Raw genomic sequence first — 13,127 nt, forward strand, 5'->3', positions numbered from 1 at the left:
TCAGAGGTGGCTTTGTTAGATTTAGTTAAATAATGTTACAGTACCATCTGTGCTCTTGTTAGTTGATGACTAAGGGTAGGGTCATTATTGTGCAAATGAAATAGTTCATTCTGCCAACTGGGTGTTAAGATGTTAATTTAGTTTTAAAACATATTGATCAAATCCAAATATTTTAATAAAATTTTAGTGTATTTTCACTCCAAACAACCCAGGGCATCATGCAAGAACATTTTCATCATGTATTTTGAGCTATGACAGACTTCTAACTTCTGACTGGAAATCTACCATAAATTACCTGTGGTATATGTCCCCCTGTAAAAAAAATAAATAAATGAATAAATAAATAAATAAATAAATAATTCACTTGCAAGTTTTTAACATTTAGCTTTCAGTTCCTTTTTAATTTGGCATATTTAAAACAAAAACAAAAAACAGAAAATGACAAAATGTCATTGGTAATAAGCGAGTGACGTCTAAATTTTGGTTCCATGCACCAGAGGTGCACATTTAAAGTGCTGGTACCCACTGTGTTTATGACAAGGTGCTATGAAGGAAAAACAGCAGGAAATTGAAGCTGCCAACAAATATGAAGACTCAAAAGTTTGATGTGTGTGTCTGCAGAAATGTCTGAGAGCAGGACCAACTGAGCTAACAGTAGAGCAGGAGCCCCCATCTACTGAGTGAGAACATGAACTTTTCTCAAACAATTGTTGTGAAGAGTTTCACCAATTCAAAGACGAGTTTCATCACTGAAGGAAAAGTTTAAAACTGACAGGATCAGAAAACAAAATACATTATTAAAGATATCTGTTCTCAATAGAGGAACAACAATAATTTTAGCGTTGCTTTTAGAAGTTGCAGACACACATCCTTCTGGACTTATGGGTGATTCCTGGTGCACCAGATCAAAGACTTTTTAACTGACCACCAGTACAATTTGATTATTATTGAATCCAAAGAGTTGAACCTGTTGGCAGCAGGTTGAGATGGAATCATTGTAAAAACATTTGTTTTTCTTTTTGAAGGATTGCTGTATTAGTAGTTGCTATTTTGTCAATTACAGAGAGGAGTGGACATCATCTTCACAAAGAATGATCTTGTGATGAGTGTTGTTGCAGATGTTTCCCTTGATGTTGTCGTCCTGTTGTATTGTTGCACCAAGTGGTTCTACAAATATGGCTTACAGAGAGGGTGAGAGTAGGTGTCCCTGACTAGTACCACTGTGCAATGTGAAACCTTTGTGAAGTAGTTCCATTTGTGATGACTGTGGCCATAGATGAAGAGTAAAGTTCCTTTATCCAGTGAATAAATGACATTTATAGTGATGCAATTATTGTTTTATTTATATTTGATTTCATATTTGATGAATGGCTTATTTTTATTAATCCATTTTGGTTGGATTTGCCAAATATTTTCCTGATTTGTTGTCGTACTGAAAGTGGTCATAAATTATGCGTTCACTTTTAGTATTTCATTAGAAATTAACATTAGAAAGATCTGGTGTTAATGAAGTTACCGGTGCTGCGCCGCATGCGTAAATGCACACAGCCTCTTTCTCAGGTTGGAGACACACTTATTGTTTTAGCTGCTGCGTGATGCTGCAGCCAGCTGTGGGCAACAAACAGAACATCTGTACTGATGTTTCTGTGAAATCCCAGATACATTCAGTGACTACTGAACAACATTACTGTAAGATTCAGACATTAATCTAATGAGTTTCAGACCTGCCTGAGTCACATTACACAAACGCTGTATTTTGACATTTCAGTAGATTATGTTATAGATGTGAAATACTAGAGAAGTAAAAGAAGCAGAATACATGGAAGTTGGTTTGTGATTGTGGAGTGCTCTGTGTGTGGACACCTCTGCTAATTAAAGACACACAATTTTAGGCTTTTGTGCTCTCTGCAGTTTTCATTACAGACTAATTTGTGTGCTGAAATGTGGAGAAAAGCCTGAAACACTGGAAACTGCTTCGCTCACTCAGACGCAAAACAAGAGCAAACTGCACTCAGCTGCAAAACTCCTCCAATTCACAGCTGCAATCCCTTCTTTGTGAATTAGCCCCTTAATTTACATACGTTGTTTAACACTACCTCTGACTGATCCCTGCCTTTTGCCAATCATCTAGAATTTTAGCATTTCACTAGTAAATGTATTCATAGTTATTCAAATAATAGTAAAACAATGAGAAAGTAATCTGAAGTCTCAATCACAGCAGTAATAACAGTAATAACACCCCAAGCTCCCCGATTCTTGTTAATGTCATTTCAATTTGTAAAATTATAAAGGCCATAGAATTCAATTTCTTGAATGCAAATACACAAGATGTTTTTCCATCCACCTGTTTTATGCAAATTTTCAATCTGCGCATCCAAAACCTGAGTGAAAATGCCTATGGGTGGGAAATATGGGTGGGGAAGTTGGTGTATCAAAAAAACCCAAAATGCAACACAGTGCAATAGAAACAGACTTGGCGAATAAATCATGATGTACATGAAGCATGTGACTTAAACTTCAAGTTTTCGCTCCACTGAAGAGATGAAAAATGTTGGCAGACGTGAACATCAGAACTGTGTAACACTCCTAAAATTGATACAAGAAAACAAATACCATATTTCCATTGTTTGAGGTTTGACTACTGTTCTTTTAATTACATCACCTTGTTGCATCCTCTTCTTATGCAATGGTTTAATGGCACCTGACTGGAGAATTCACACCACTAATTCTCTTTGTCAGGGACCAAGCATTAAGACTCAGGAACACCAGGTGTATAAAGCAAAGAAATAGTCATTTATTTACAACTTAATTTCAACTTAAAATTTTTTTTTTCAAAATACAAAAATAGGAAAACGAGAAGAAAGTAATTTCAAAAACAAGGGCTCTTTGATTCAAATTGAAGTCAACTAAACAAACAGCAACCTGAATTGAACATAACAGGCCTGACAAATGACACATAAGGGGGGTTTATATACACACAGGCTAGCCTACACAGACACACAAGGTGTCAGGAACAAATGATTAACTCTACATCACAAATTCACCTTAATCTCAACAAAGATTGAAATAAAAAAAAAAAAATTACAACCAAACTAACTATCAAAAGCAAGAAAAATAAAATAATAATAATAAGTAATTAAAGTTAACTGGATCCCAAAAGGCAGACTCCCCTCTGGCACGCCCGGTTGGCCTCTTCCACTTCCTGTCTGCCACATTATAAAAGGCCATCTTTACCAGCGCTGACTCTTTTGGCCAGCGGGAGGACTCACCGGCAAAAAGGTAAAACATGATTTAACACAAGCAAGAAATATTAAAGACAGAATGTTAACCAAAATGCATGCACTCAAATTAGCAAACAAACTGTCAACAATAAAGTGTGTGCTGTCATTATTTGCAATGTTTGTATGTTAAGTGTTAAAAAGAAAACTACCAACACTTGGTGCTCACATGTGGTGCAGCCACTGCAATCAAACAAATGCATTTATTTGCTGATTTTCTGCTATTCAGTTAGGATTTGCACTGCATTTGGATGAAAACCTGGCTAATGTGATCCTCCGCATTAAATAATACTGCTGCCCTGCTTATCTTAGTAGTGTAAAATTATAATTGAAGTAGGCTAAACATTTTTATTCCAACTTAAAATACTGAATGTTGAACTTGAACACAATTTACTCTGATATTTTTTGCTAGTATTTCACTTATTAGTTTTATTGAAGCATCTGAGGAATGAAAAATTACTATCTCCACTTCAGATAAATGTGCATTTAAGATCGATAGAAGCTGCTACTCTGAACTCACAACCATCATGGCCGCCAGTGGATGTCAGTAAAAAAATGTGCCCTGGCTTTGAGAACATCTGTGCTTTGTCGTGTCTAACCTTACTGCTTTTGTTCATTTTGAAAGCAATCCCATACCACAAATAAGCGATAGAGAACTTCATACCAGAAAGTGAAAGCAGTCTGGCAGACATTTCTCTAAAAGGAATGTCAAGCTTTAATTTTAATGTGTGATTGACAAAGCCTGTGCTATTGAGGTGGCAGTACACAAGAGACACAATGTGCAAGGACATCTTCACTTGCATTGAAGGCTCTGCAGACTACATTGAGGAGGAGGTAGGAAGCTAGACATATTAGACTCCTTTTTAAAAAAAAGTTGGTTCTTTATCTATCACATGAATGACGCTTTAGACTATATAGCATGGTTAAACATTAACAAAAAAAAAGACATTTTCTGTCCATGAGGAAAGAAATTCAGATACAGTGCTACCTCTGTAATATTAAAATAGCTTGAGTTGGTTGTTTTTGTAGTTTCTCACTTACACAAAGCTACATACATGTTGACCTTCAATTCCCAATCACACCCCACAAAGATGATCAATAAATCCTGTGGAGTAATGTTTGCTCGTGGGTTAATTATCACTCTTGTCGATTATTGCACAAGCCAAGCATTAATCAGGCTAATGGACCTCACACACACTGGCTGAAAATTAGTTTATACACGTGTCCAACTCGGTTCTATTGAATGTGTCTATAGACGTATTTCCTTATCAGTGTGATGATCATGCTGTATGCAGGAGCAGCATTCAATATCCCTCGGTGTCTCCAGGGAGATTTTGGTAGTAGATACAGTGATGAAGATTGTATTTGCAGAACATGTACACAACAGTATTTGTATTGACGTCTCACTAAACACATCTGCTTCCATTTTAATGTCTGTCAATCCGCACAGTGAGACACAATGTATGTGCATTATGATGTGCAGACATGCATAACCAGTCTGTGACTTTACCGCCCAGTTTTTTTTCTCTTGCATGCCTGATGAAGCATTAACCCCACAGGCAGCCATTCAAATCACACAAATCTCCTGCTGTCTATATTTTGTGACCTATATCTACAATGATTGTTTAGATGCTCCAGTTCCATTATAAACATACAAATATACAATTTTAAACTAGTAAAAACAAACCCATTAACCTCAATTTTACTTCTTTTCATGTATACTTCTGAAATGTATCTAACTGCTAGTGAAAATCAGACTGTTCACTTATGATAATAATGATAATAATGATAATAATAATAATAATAATAATAATAATAATAATAATAATAATAATAATATTGGCATTTTATGCCTTTCATTAGAAAGCAATAGTGAGAGAGAGAGAGAGAGAAAGATAAAGGTCCCAGGCCAGATTGAAACCAAGGACGTGGTGATTCATGGTCATCATCTTAACCAGTAAGCCACTGGGACGCTCCGAGACCAATAATCTTGGTGGTATCCCTTGGAGTTACTGCATTCATATCGAATGACTTACATCCAAGGTCAATATTAAGTGCCATTGCAGTAAATAATGTTACCTTGACATAATCAGGCACAAAGTAATGGTGTTGTCAGAGTAGTGGATGCACATTTGACTTTCATGCCAGGGATTGAAATTTGTGTCCCGTCACAGACTTAATTGTGCTTTTTTAAAAAAAAACATAACTACAATCTTTTACAAGCCTTAAACCTGCACTAACTGATTTTTTTTGGCCACTTGGGGGCAGCAGAAAAGAAGAAGAGAACACAATACTGACATATCATCACCTTTTAAGTTGATGTGTTGAACTGGCACAAACACATGAACATTGTAGAATCATCTTATATCAACATTCTGTCTGGAGACAGCATTGTCAGGTAACATTTTGTCCTTTCAGCTCCTCAGCTGCTGCTAAAAAGAACATTAGGAATCTGACCAATTAATTCAAAATACTATGAGCCATACTCAGACCCCAAACTTTTAACTTTATCAGTATCTCCACTGTCATTCCACCCTAATCCCACTGAGGGACACATATAATGCTTTTACCATCATTCATTGGTCTTTCTTCTTATTCACCTTTCATTAACATCCTGAGGTCACAGGAATACAGACATCTCACTGATGCCTGTGATTTATGAAAGTATGCCTTACTGCCATTGTACTCTGTTGGAAAAAGGCCTAAAACATGTAAAATATTTTTATACAAGAGAGAAATACAGTAAATGGCCAATGTAACATCTGATCAATCAAGTTTTAAACATGGCATGAAAGTACATTTAAGTATTTTTAAATTAAAAAACACTTTCAAAACCCTATTCTGTCAGAGTTCTGTCACATTGGAGCACTTACAATAAAATACATTTTGATTTATCTTTGTCCATCTGTTTGTATTTTTCCAGTACTGGAGGCAGGGGATTGCTGGCACAAGACCTGCTAATAATCTGGAAACAGTCACATTTATCAGTAATGAGTGTCATGATAATGTAACACTTCGCAGAATAATGATACAAGATTGACAGTGATTGGTTGGTGGTCAGTTCTTCAGTAAAGTTTGGTTAACATGCGCCTCATGTCTCTTCAGTCTTGGTTATAGTAACAACACAACATGGTGTCAGAAGTGAGTGGACTGCAGTAATATCAGAAAATGCAGAGTTTACAACGACCTTCTAGACTTGACTTGAAGTCAGGTAGCATTTTCGAAAACATTCTGAGTGAGGGTCACGCTGTACCTGAAAGCTATGGGCTATATGGAAAAAGATGCTATGGTACAGTCGTCATTGTTTTTGCATGTGGCTGGAAAAGAAGTGCTGGAAGTGATGTGTATAGCACATTTTCCTTTGCAAATCCGGATGAACGACAAGATTTGGTGGCCATAATGCAAACATTTGAAGTTAATACAATCCAAAGAAGAACTTAACATACGAACAATGCATGTTTTCCCTGTTTGTCCAGGGAGACATGACTATCAGTCAGTATGTAACTGAACTCAGAACAACAGCAAAGTCGTGTGAATTTGGTGCTTCGGAGGTGTCCCTAATTAGAGACAGAATCATGTGTGGGATTAATTCTGATTCCATGAAAGAGACATTGCTGAGAGAAGTTGACATCTCTCTGGAAAAAGCCATAAGCATTTGTCAAGCATCGGAAATGACCAAGGCACCACAGAAACATATGTGTGAGGAAGATAAGCATGCACAGGTGAGTAAATGTATGGATGTAATAAAAGAAAAACATAAACCACAAAAGAAAGAGAAACATAAGTCACAAGAAGGAAATACAAAAGAAAAGTTTAAATGCAAAAGGTGCAGAAATGAACATGCACCACCGAACTGTCCAGCATTTGGCAACCAATACAAAAACTGTGAAAAAATGAACCACTTTGCTAGAATGTGTAATGCAAAGAAGGTGCATGAAGTCACCATAAGTGATGCTATTGATGTGGAAAAAGAGCTCTTTGTGGTGTAGTTCATTCGGATGAAACAGACAAGAATGACACAAATAGTTGAGTTGACAGGAATGTGAAAATGGAAAACACAGACAATGAGAAAGACAAAAGTCAGACTGTCAACCTACACTGGACAGAAAATTGCATTTAAACAAAGATGCAATCTGCAATTGAAACACATGAAAAGGTGCAAGTGCTCACATTCATTGTGTTAAAAAGAAAGGTATGGCCAATATTAGGCCTGAAGAAATGCACATGATAAAAAGAATAAATGGAGTTGAAGCAGTCAACACAGATGATTTACTCTCTGAATATGAAGATGTCTGTCAGGGCCTGGGATACCTGGAAGGAGAACACACCATAAGACTAGAAGAGACTGCTGTCCCAAAAGTACACCCTCCAAGAAAAATACATGTCCTGCTAAGGGATAAACTGAAAGAGGAGCTCTGAAAAATGGAAAAAAATTGGAGATGTGAAGAAAACTGATGAGCCCACTGAATGTTGTAGGCAAGCCAACTGGAAGTCTCAGAATCTGTCTTGATCCACAAGATCTAAATTCTGCAACACTTTCAGCCTCCAACTGTGGATGAAATCACATTCAAACTAGCAAACGCCTATTACTTCTCAGTCCATGATGCTAGTTCTAGTTTCTGTTAAATCAAACTCAATGACAAAATCTCTCACCTATGCACATTCAACACTCCATTTGGATGCTATCGATTCTTAAGTCTTCCATTTGAGATAAACCCTGCATCAGAGGTTTTCCATAGGATGATGAAGCAGGTTTTTGAAGGACTGGATGGTGTGGAAACATCAATGACATCCTGGTGAGGGCTGACACTAAAGAACAACACAATAAGAGACTGAAACAAGTTTGAGTACAATCCAGAGAACCCCAAGCCTAAGAACCTGAAACTAAATCAAGAAAAATGCAACATAGGACTTGAGGAAATTTAATATCTGGGACACTTTCTATCTAAATATGGACTGAAACCAGACCAGAGCAAGGTTGAGGCAATAAAGAACATGCCAACACCACAGTGCAAAAAAGACATGGAAAGATTCCTGGGAATAGTAACATATATTAGGAAATTTATTCCCAATCTCTCTGACCATACAGCACTGCTCAGAGAACTTACACAGGATGATGTGGTGTGGCACTGGGAGAAGGAGCAGGAAGAAGATTATACCAAGCTGAAAACCATGCTCACAGAACCATGCCTCAAGAGCCATGAGTGAAACACAACAACTCTATGCACAAATTGAGAAAGAAATTCTGACAATAGTTTCTGAACTTGAGAGATTTCATCAGTTTGTCTAAGGCAAAGAAACTGAAGTTGAACTTGATCACAAACCACTAGAAGTCATTCTAAAAACGCCACTCAGCTCTGCAACTGCAAGAATACAGAGGTTACTGTTGAGAACACAAAAGTACCAGATGAACATGAAATGTTGACCTGCAAGGCAACTATCAGTTGCAGATGCCTTAAGCTAAGAGCTTACATACCAGGTACAGCAGCAGATGATCAAGATACAGAGACATGTGCATATGATTGTAACAAGTTTGCCTGTGTCTGCTAGCTACAAAACATTGGAAAGGAACAGCCGATGACTAAACATGATGATGATGCTGAAGGTGGTACATGCTGGCCACATGTACAAGGTTGACAGTGATTGGTTCTTCAGTAAAGTTTGGTTAACATGCAACTCACGTCTCTTGTGTCTTGGTTATAGTAACAACACAATGAGTGTTGACCCCTGCAGCAGAACGCTGATAAAGTAAAAGACAGAATGAAATGTGGGTTGTAATAAGAGCAGGAGTAATGTGACCATATTTCACAACAACATGTCTTTTTGTATGTGCACTATAGTGTGCACAAATCTCCTAATATCTGGCCACATAGGTCTCTTATGCTGGGATCAGACTGCATGAATTCATCCCAATTTTGACACGATTTTGTTGTCACCGACAAATTTCCACTGACAGGCCTGATTATGAACATCTGGAAAGACGAATGGGTGTTGTGATGTGACATAATCAAAGAACAACAATGTGGCGTCTGGGATGCCCCATGACACTCTAATGAAAAGTCTAGCATGTCAGAATTTTTTGTATTTTCCTGCCTAGTTTGACATCTCCTACGACGTGTTCCTTGATGTTGACCAATTGGATGAGTGCTCTCTGGTGCACATATGTAAACACCGACACAAAAAGTCAAAGCTGTCCAGTGGCTGTCTGGCTGAGCTGGATCGCTAGACAGCCACTGGAGAATAGCTTTGACTTTCTGTGTCTCGTGATTGTTAAACCACCTATCTTTGTTTCTTCATAGAGTAAACAGAGTATACAGTTCCCAAAACCTACCTGTTTTCTGCCAGAAACCATGACTGCAGTTTCACCAGATTGACAAGAACAGATCTGAATGACATTTTTACAAACAACAACCCCCCCCTGAACTCACATCTGTCTGAGTTAAAATTGAAAGGTGGGGAACTTAACAGCTGCAATGGTAGTGACCGAGCAGGCTATAGCGGAACCTATGATGTAAGCACATGCCGAGTGCTTTACAAGTGTTTTTGTAATTACTCTCACTGCCAGAAGAGGGAGACAAAAGTCCTGCACTGCAGCTTTAACTTGCCGTTGGCTGCTCTTTGCTGCCAGGTTATGTCACCAAAGACCAAAGCCAGGACCCAAATCAAACCCAAGCTACCAAGTCATTAGCAGATCAGTTTAACAAACACTCTTCATAAAGTGCTCCAATATAAATGACAAAATAGGTTGTTCACAACTATTCATATGAGTGTTACAGCGGTAGCACTTGAAAGTGTCCAACCCTACAGCGAAAATGGCGCACCTTTACCATGGTTACAGCACACTTGTGCCACAGCATAGCATGTCTTACAGTATAATGTCAGCAGTTTGCACATATTTTTAAACAGGTAAACAGACTGCACTTTGGTTTAGGATGTGAGTTCACGTCCCTCTGCATTGAGATTGTACAGTAGGCTACATTGCAGATTTTAAAAGTTCAGTGAATTACCTAAATTAGAAAGTAACATGTGAAAACTTTATATATCCACACAATTCTACAGTGTGCTGCTTCACGACAGCTATAGATACTGTCATTACTAATGTCTGTTTTGTCCCTCCAAGGCAAGGCAATTTTATTTGTATAGCACATTTCAACAACAAGGCAATTCAAAGTGCTTTACATAAAACATAAAAGGCATCAAGACAGAATGTAAAAGCAACAAGGCAATATAAAAAGACACTTAAATACAATTAAAGTGTTAAATTGGAAATAAAGCTAAAATAGAATTAGACATAAAACAGGAGAGTAAAAGTTATAGCAATCATAAAAGCAATGACAACTAAGATGGATATATAGACAGGTCATAGAAATAGATGGAGGGAGGGAGTCACTTCATACCTGCCATAAAAGATAAAAAGAGCAAGAGGGAAGGCGATCACAACATACATCAACTGGAGTGTCGAACTTTACAAGTAGGAAGAAAAGAGTGAGGTCAACAGGAACAGAAAGTCAACAGAAAGTGGCGTCTGCTTTACTCCCCTGATAACGGTAACCTCTAACATTCTGTGCTGAATTGCTTATTATGTTGAAGTGGCAGTTATACATGGGATTACATTTTTCTGTTATCATTGTTTGTTAATGTGATTCCCCATCCTAATGCTAATGTTAGGAGGGTGACTGATTCAAAGTAAATGGTGGAATTAGTTGTATTTAGGGGAGGCATAGGTAACACTAAATTAAACAAACTGCCTCTTAGTCTATCATAGCTGTGGTTATTTTTGTCATAATAATGATAATAGTATACTCATTTATTGTCAAGATGCATCCCAATTGTTGTCATTTGTTTATGTCTTTCTGTGAATTAAGGTCACTTGTTATATTTCTAAGATGATAAAAACATGATTGCACAAGCTTTGGGAGTGCTGCTCAAAACTTAAATTACTATCAAACGAGATGCCAAGATTCCATGCAACAGGCTTGATATATTCCACTAGGGAACCAGCAGATGGCAAGATTTGTTTCGCCATGCACTGGGACCCAATGACAAGGATCTCCATTTTGTTTGACTTCAGCTGAAGAAAGGTTTTTGACATCCAGTTTTTGACATGGCAAAGGCAGTCATTAAGTACACTCAACATTCCAGTCTGTGGATCTAACAGACAGGTATATCTGCGTGTCATCAGCATAACAATCGAAAGAGACATTATGTCTATGAATAATGTGCCCGAGGGGAAGCTTGTATAAAGACAATAAAATTGGTCCCAAAGCCGACCCCTGAGGCACACCTGAACGCCTTAACAGAAGAAAATGAACCAACATAGTTGTTCAAAGACACAGGACCTCCTATTCGATAGGAAACAATTCTAAAGCTGTGCCAGATATCCACACCCAGAGCCTCAGTGTGTCTAACAGGATCAAGAGGGCGGGAAGACACTCTCATATATGATACTGTTTCTAAAAGTTCAGACAAGGTAATGGGATAAAGCTGGTTTAAACTATCTTGTTGCATGTTAGGGACATCAGATGACATTGGGGGTAATAGAGGCACTAACTGACTCCACATTATAAGATAATAATAAAATAAGATAAAAACATTTCACAATCAGCATCACTTTAAGCTAGGGCACAAGGAGGGGCTGGATTTACCAGCTGATTGACAGTCTTAAATAAAAAATCTAGGGTTATGTTGATGGGTAGAAATAAGTTCTGAAAAATAGTGTGTTCTTGCATCCTTAATCATATTGCTGTAGTGTAATAACTCCTTCATAATATTGTAATGTACTCGGAGACTTGGAGATTTTTTCCATCTGCGCTCTGCTTTCCTACATTTCCTTTTACAGCTACGAATACTGTTGTCTATCCAAGGCTGCTTTCTTTCTGAGGACTTAGACCTAACCTTAAGAGGTGCAATCATTTTTAGAGAAGACAAGCAGATTGAAATAAAACAGTCAGCCAGTTCATTGGTGTGGGAATATTCAGATTCAGGTGTAATGTATGACCATGGTTATGTGTTTGTCCGCACACATACTGTTTAAAGTTAAAAGAAGTGGCAATGTTTAAAAAATCAGGAGCATGAGCATTAGTGGAGTCATCAACATGGATATTAAAATTGCCACAAAGAACAACTCTGTCATAATTTAAAACAACAGTAGACAAAAATTCAGGGAGTTCTGCTAAAAAGCTGTCAGTTGGTTTTGGGGGGCGATAAATAATGGCAAATTTGATCAGATGGAGACCGCCAAGTTCAAAAGGAAGAAAATTCATCACAAGGTATTTGATAACATTTGAGGCTCTTCCTATAAACTTATGCCAGGACTAGGCCACCACCACGACCACTGAACCTGGGTTGGTTGAAACAATCATAGTGTGGAGGACACCATTCAACAAGCTGGTTATGATCATCGGCTTGCAACCAAGATTCAGTTAAAAACATAACATCTAAGTTTTCAGATTAAATAAAATCATTTAAAATGAAAGTCTTATCGGATAGAGATCTCACACTGATGAGTGCCATTTTAAGTATTTGTGCGGGGAGCAGAACTTGATGCATTCGTCCGAATCTTTAATAGATTATTCATATTTCTGAGTGGGATGTGCGCTTTTTGGTTGACAGACCTATGCTTTATGATAACAGGGATATCAAAACTTTGTGAAACAGCGTTAGGAAGAGACGGATTCATCCAGCATCAATTGTTTTTATAATACTTAATTGTAGGTTGCATGTTCATTGCTATCAGATTGGATCCAAGTCTATTTTAATTAAATCCATCACATCGGAAGAAAGCTGGCCTATTCCTGAAAGTTGTAAAGTTGTCCACATGTGGAATTCCCAGTGCATAGCAGTAGCCCT

The sequence above is a fragment of the Thunnus maccoyii genome, chromosome 7, assembly GCF_910596095.1.
Source record: "Thunnus maccoyii chromosome 7, fThuMac1.1, whole genome shotgun sequence".
Classification (NCBI taxonomy): domain Eukaryota; kingdom Metazoa; phylum Chordata; class Actinopteri; order Scombriformes; family Scombridae; genus Thunnus; species Thunnus maccoyii.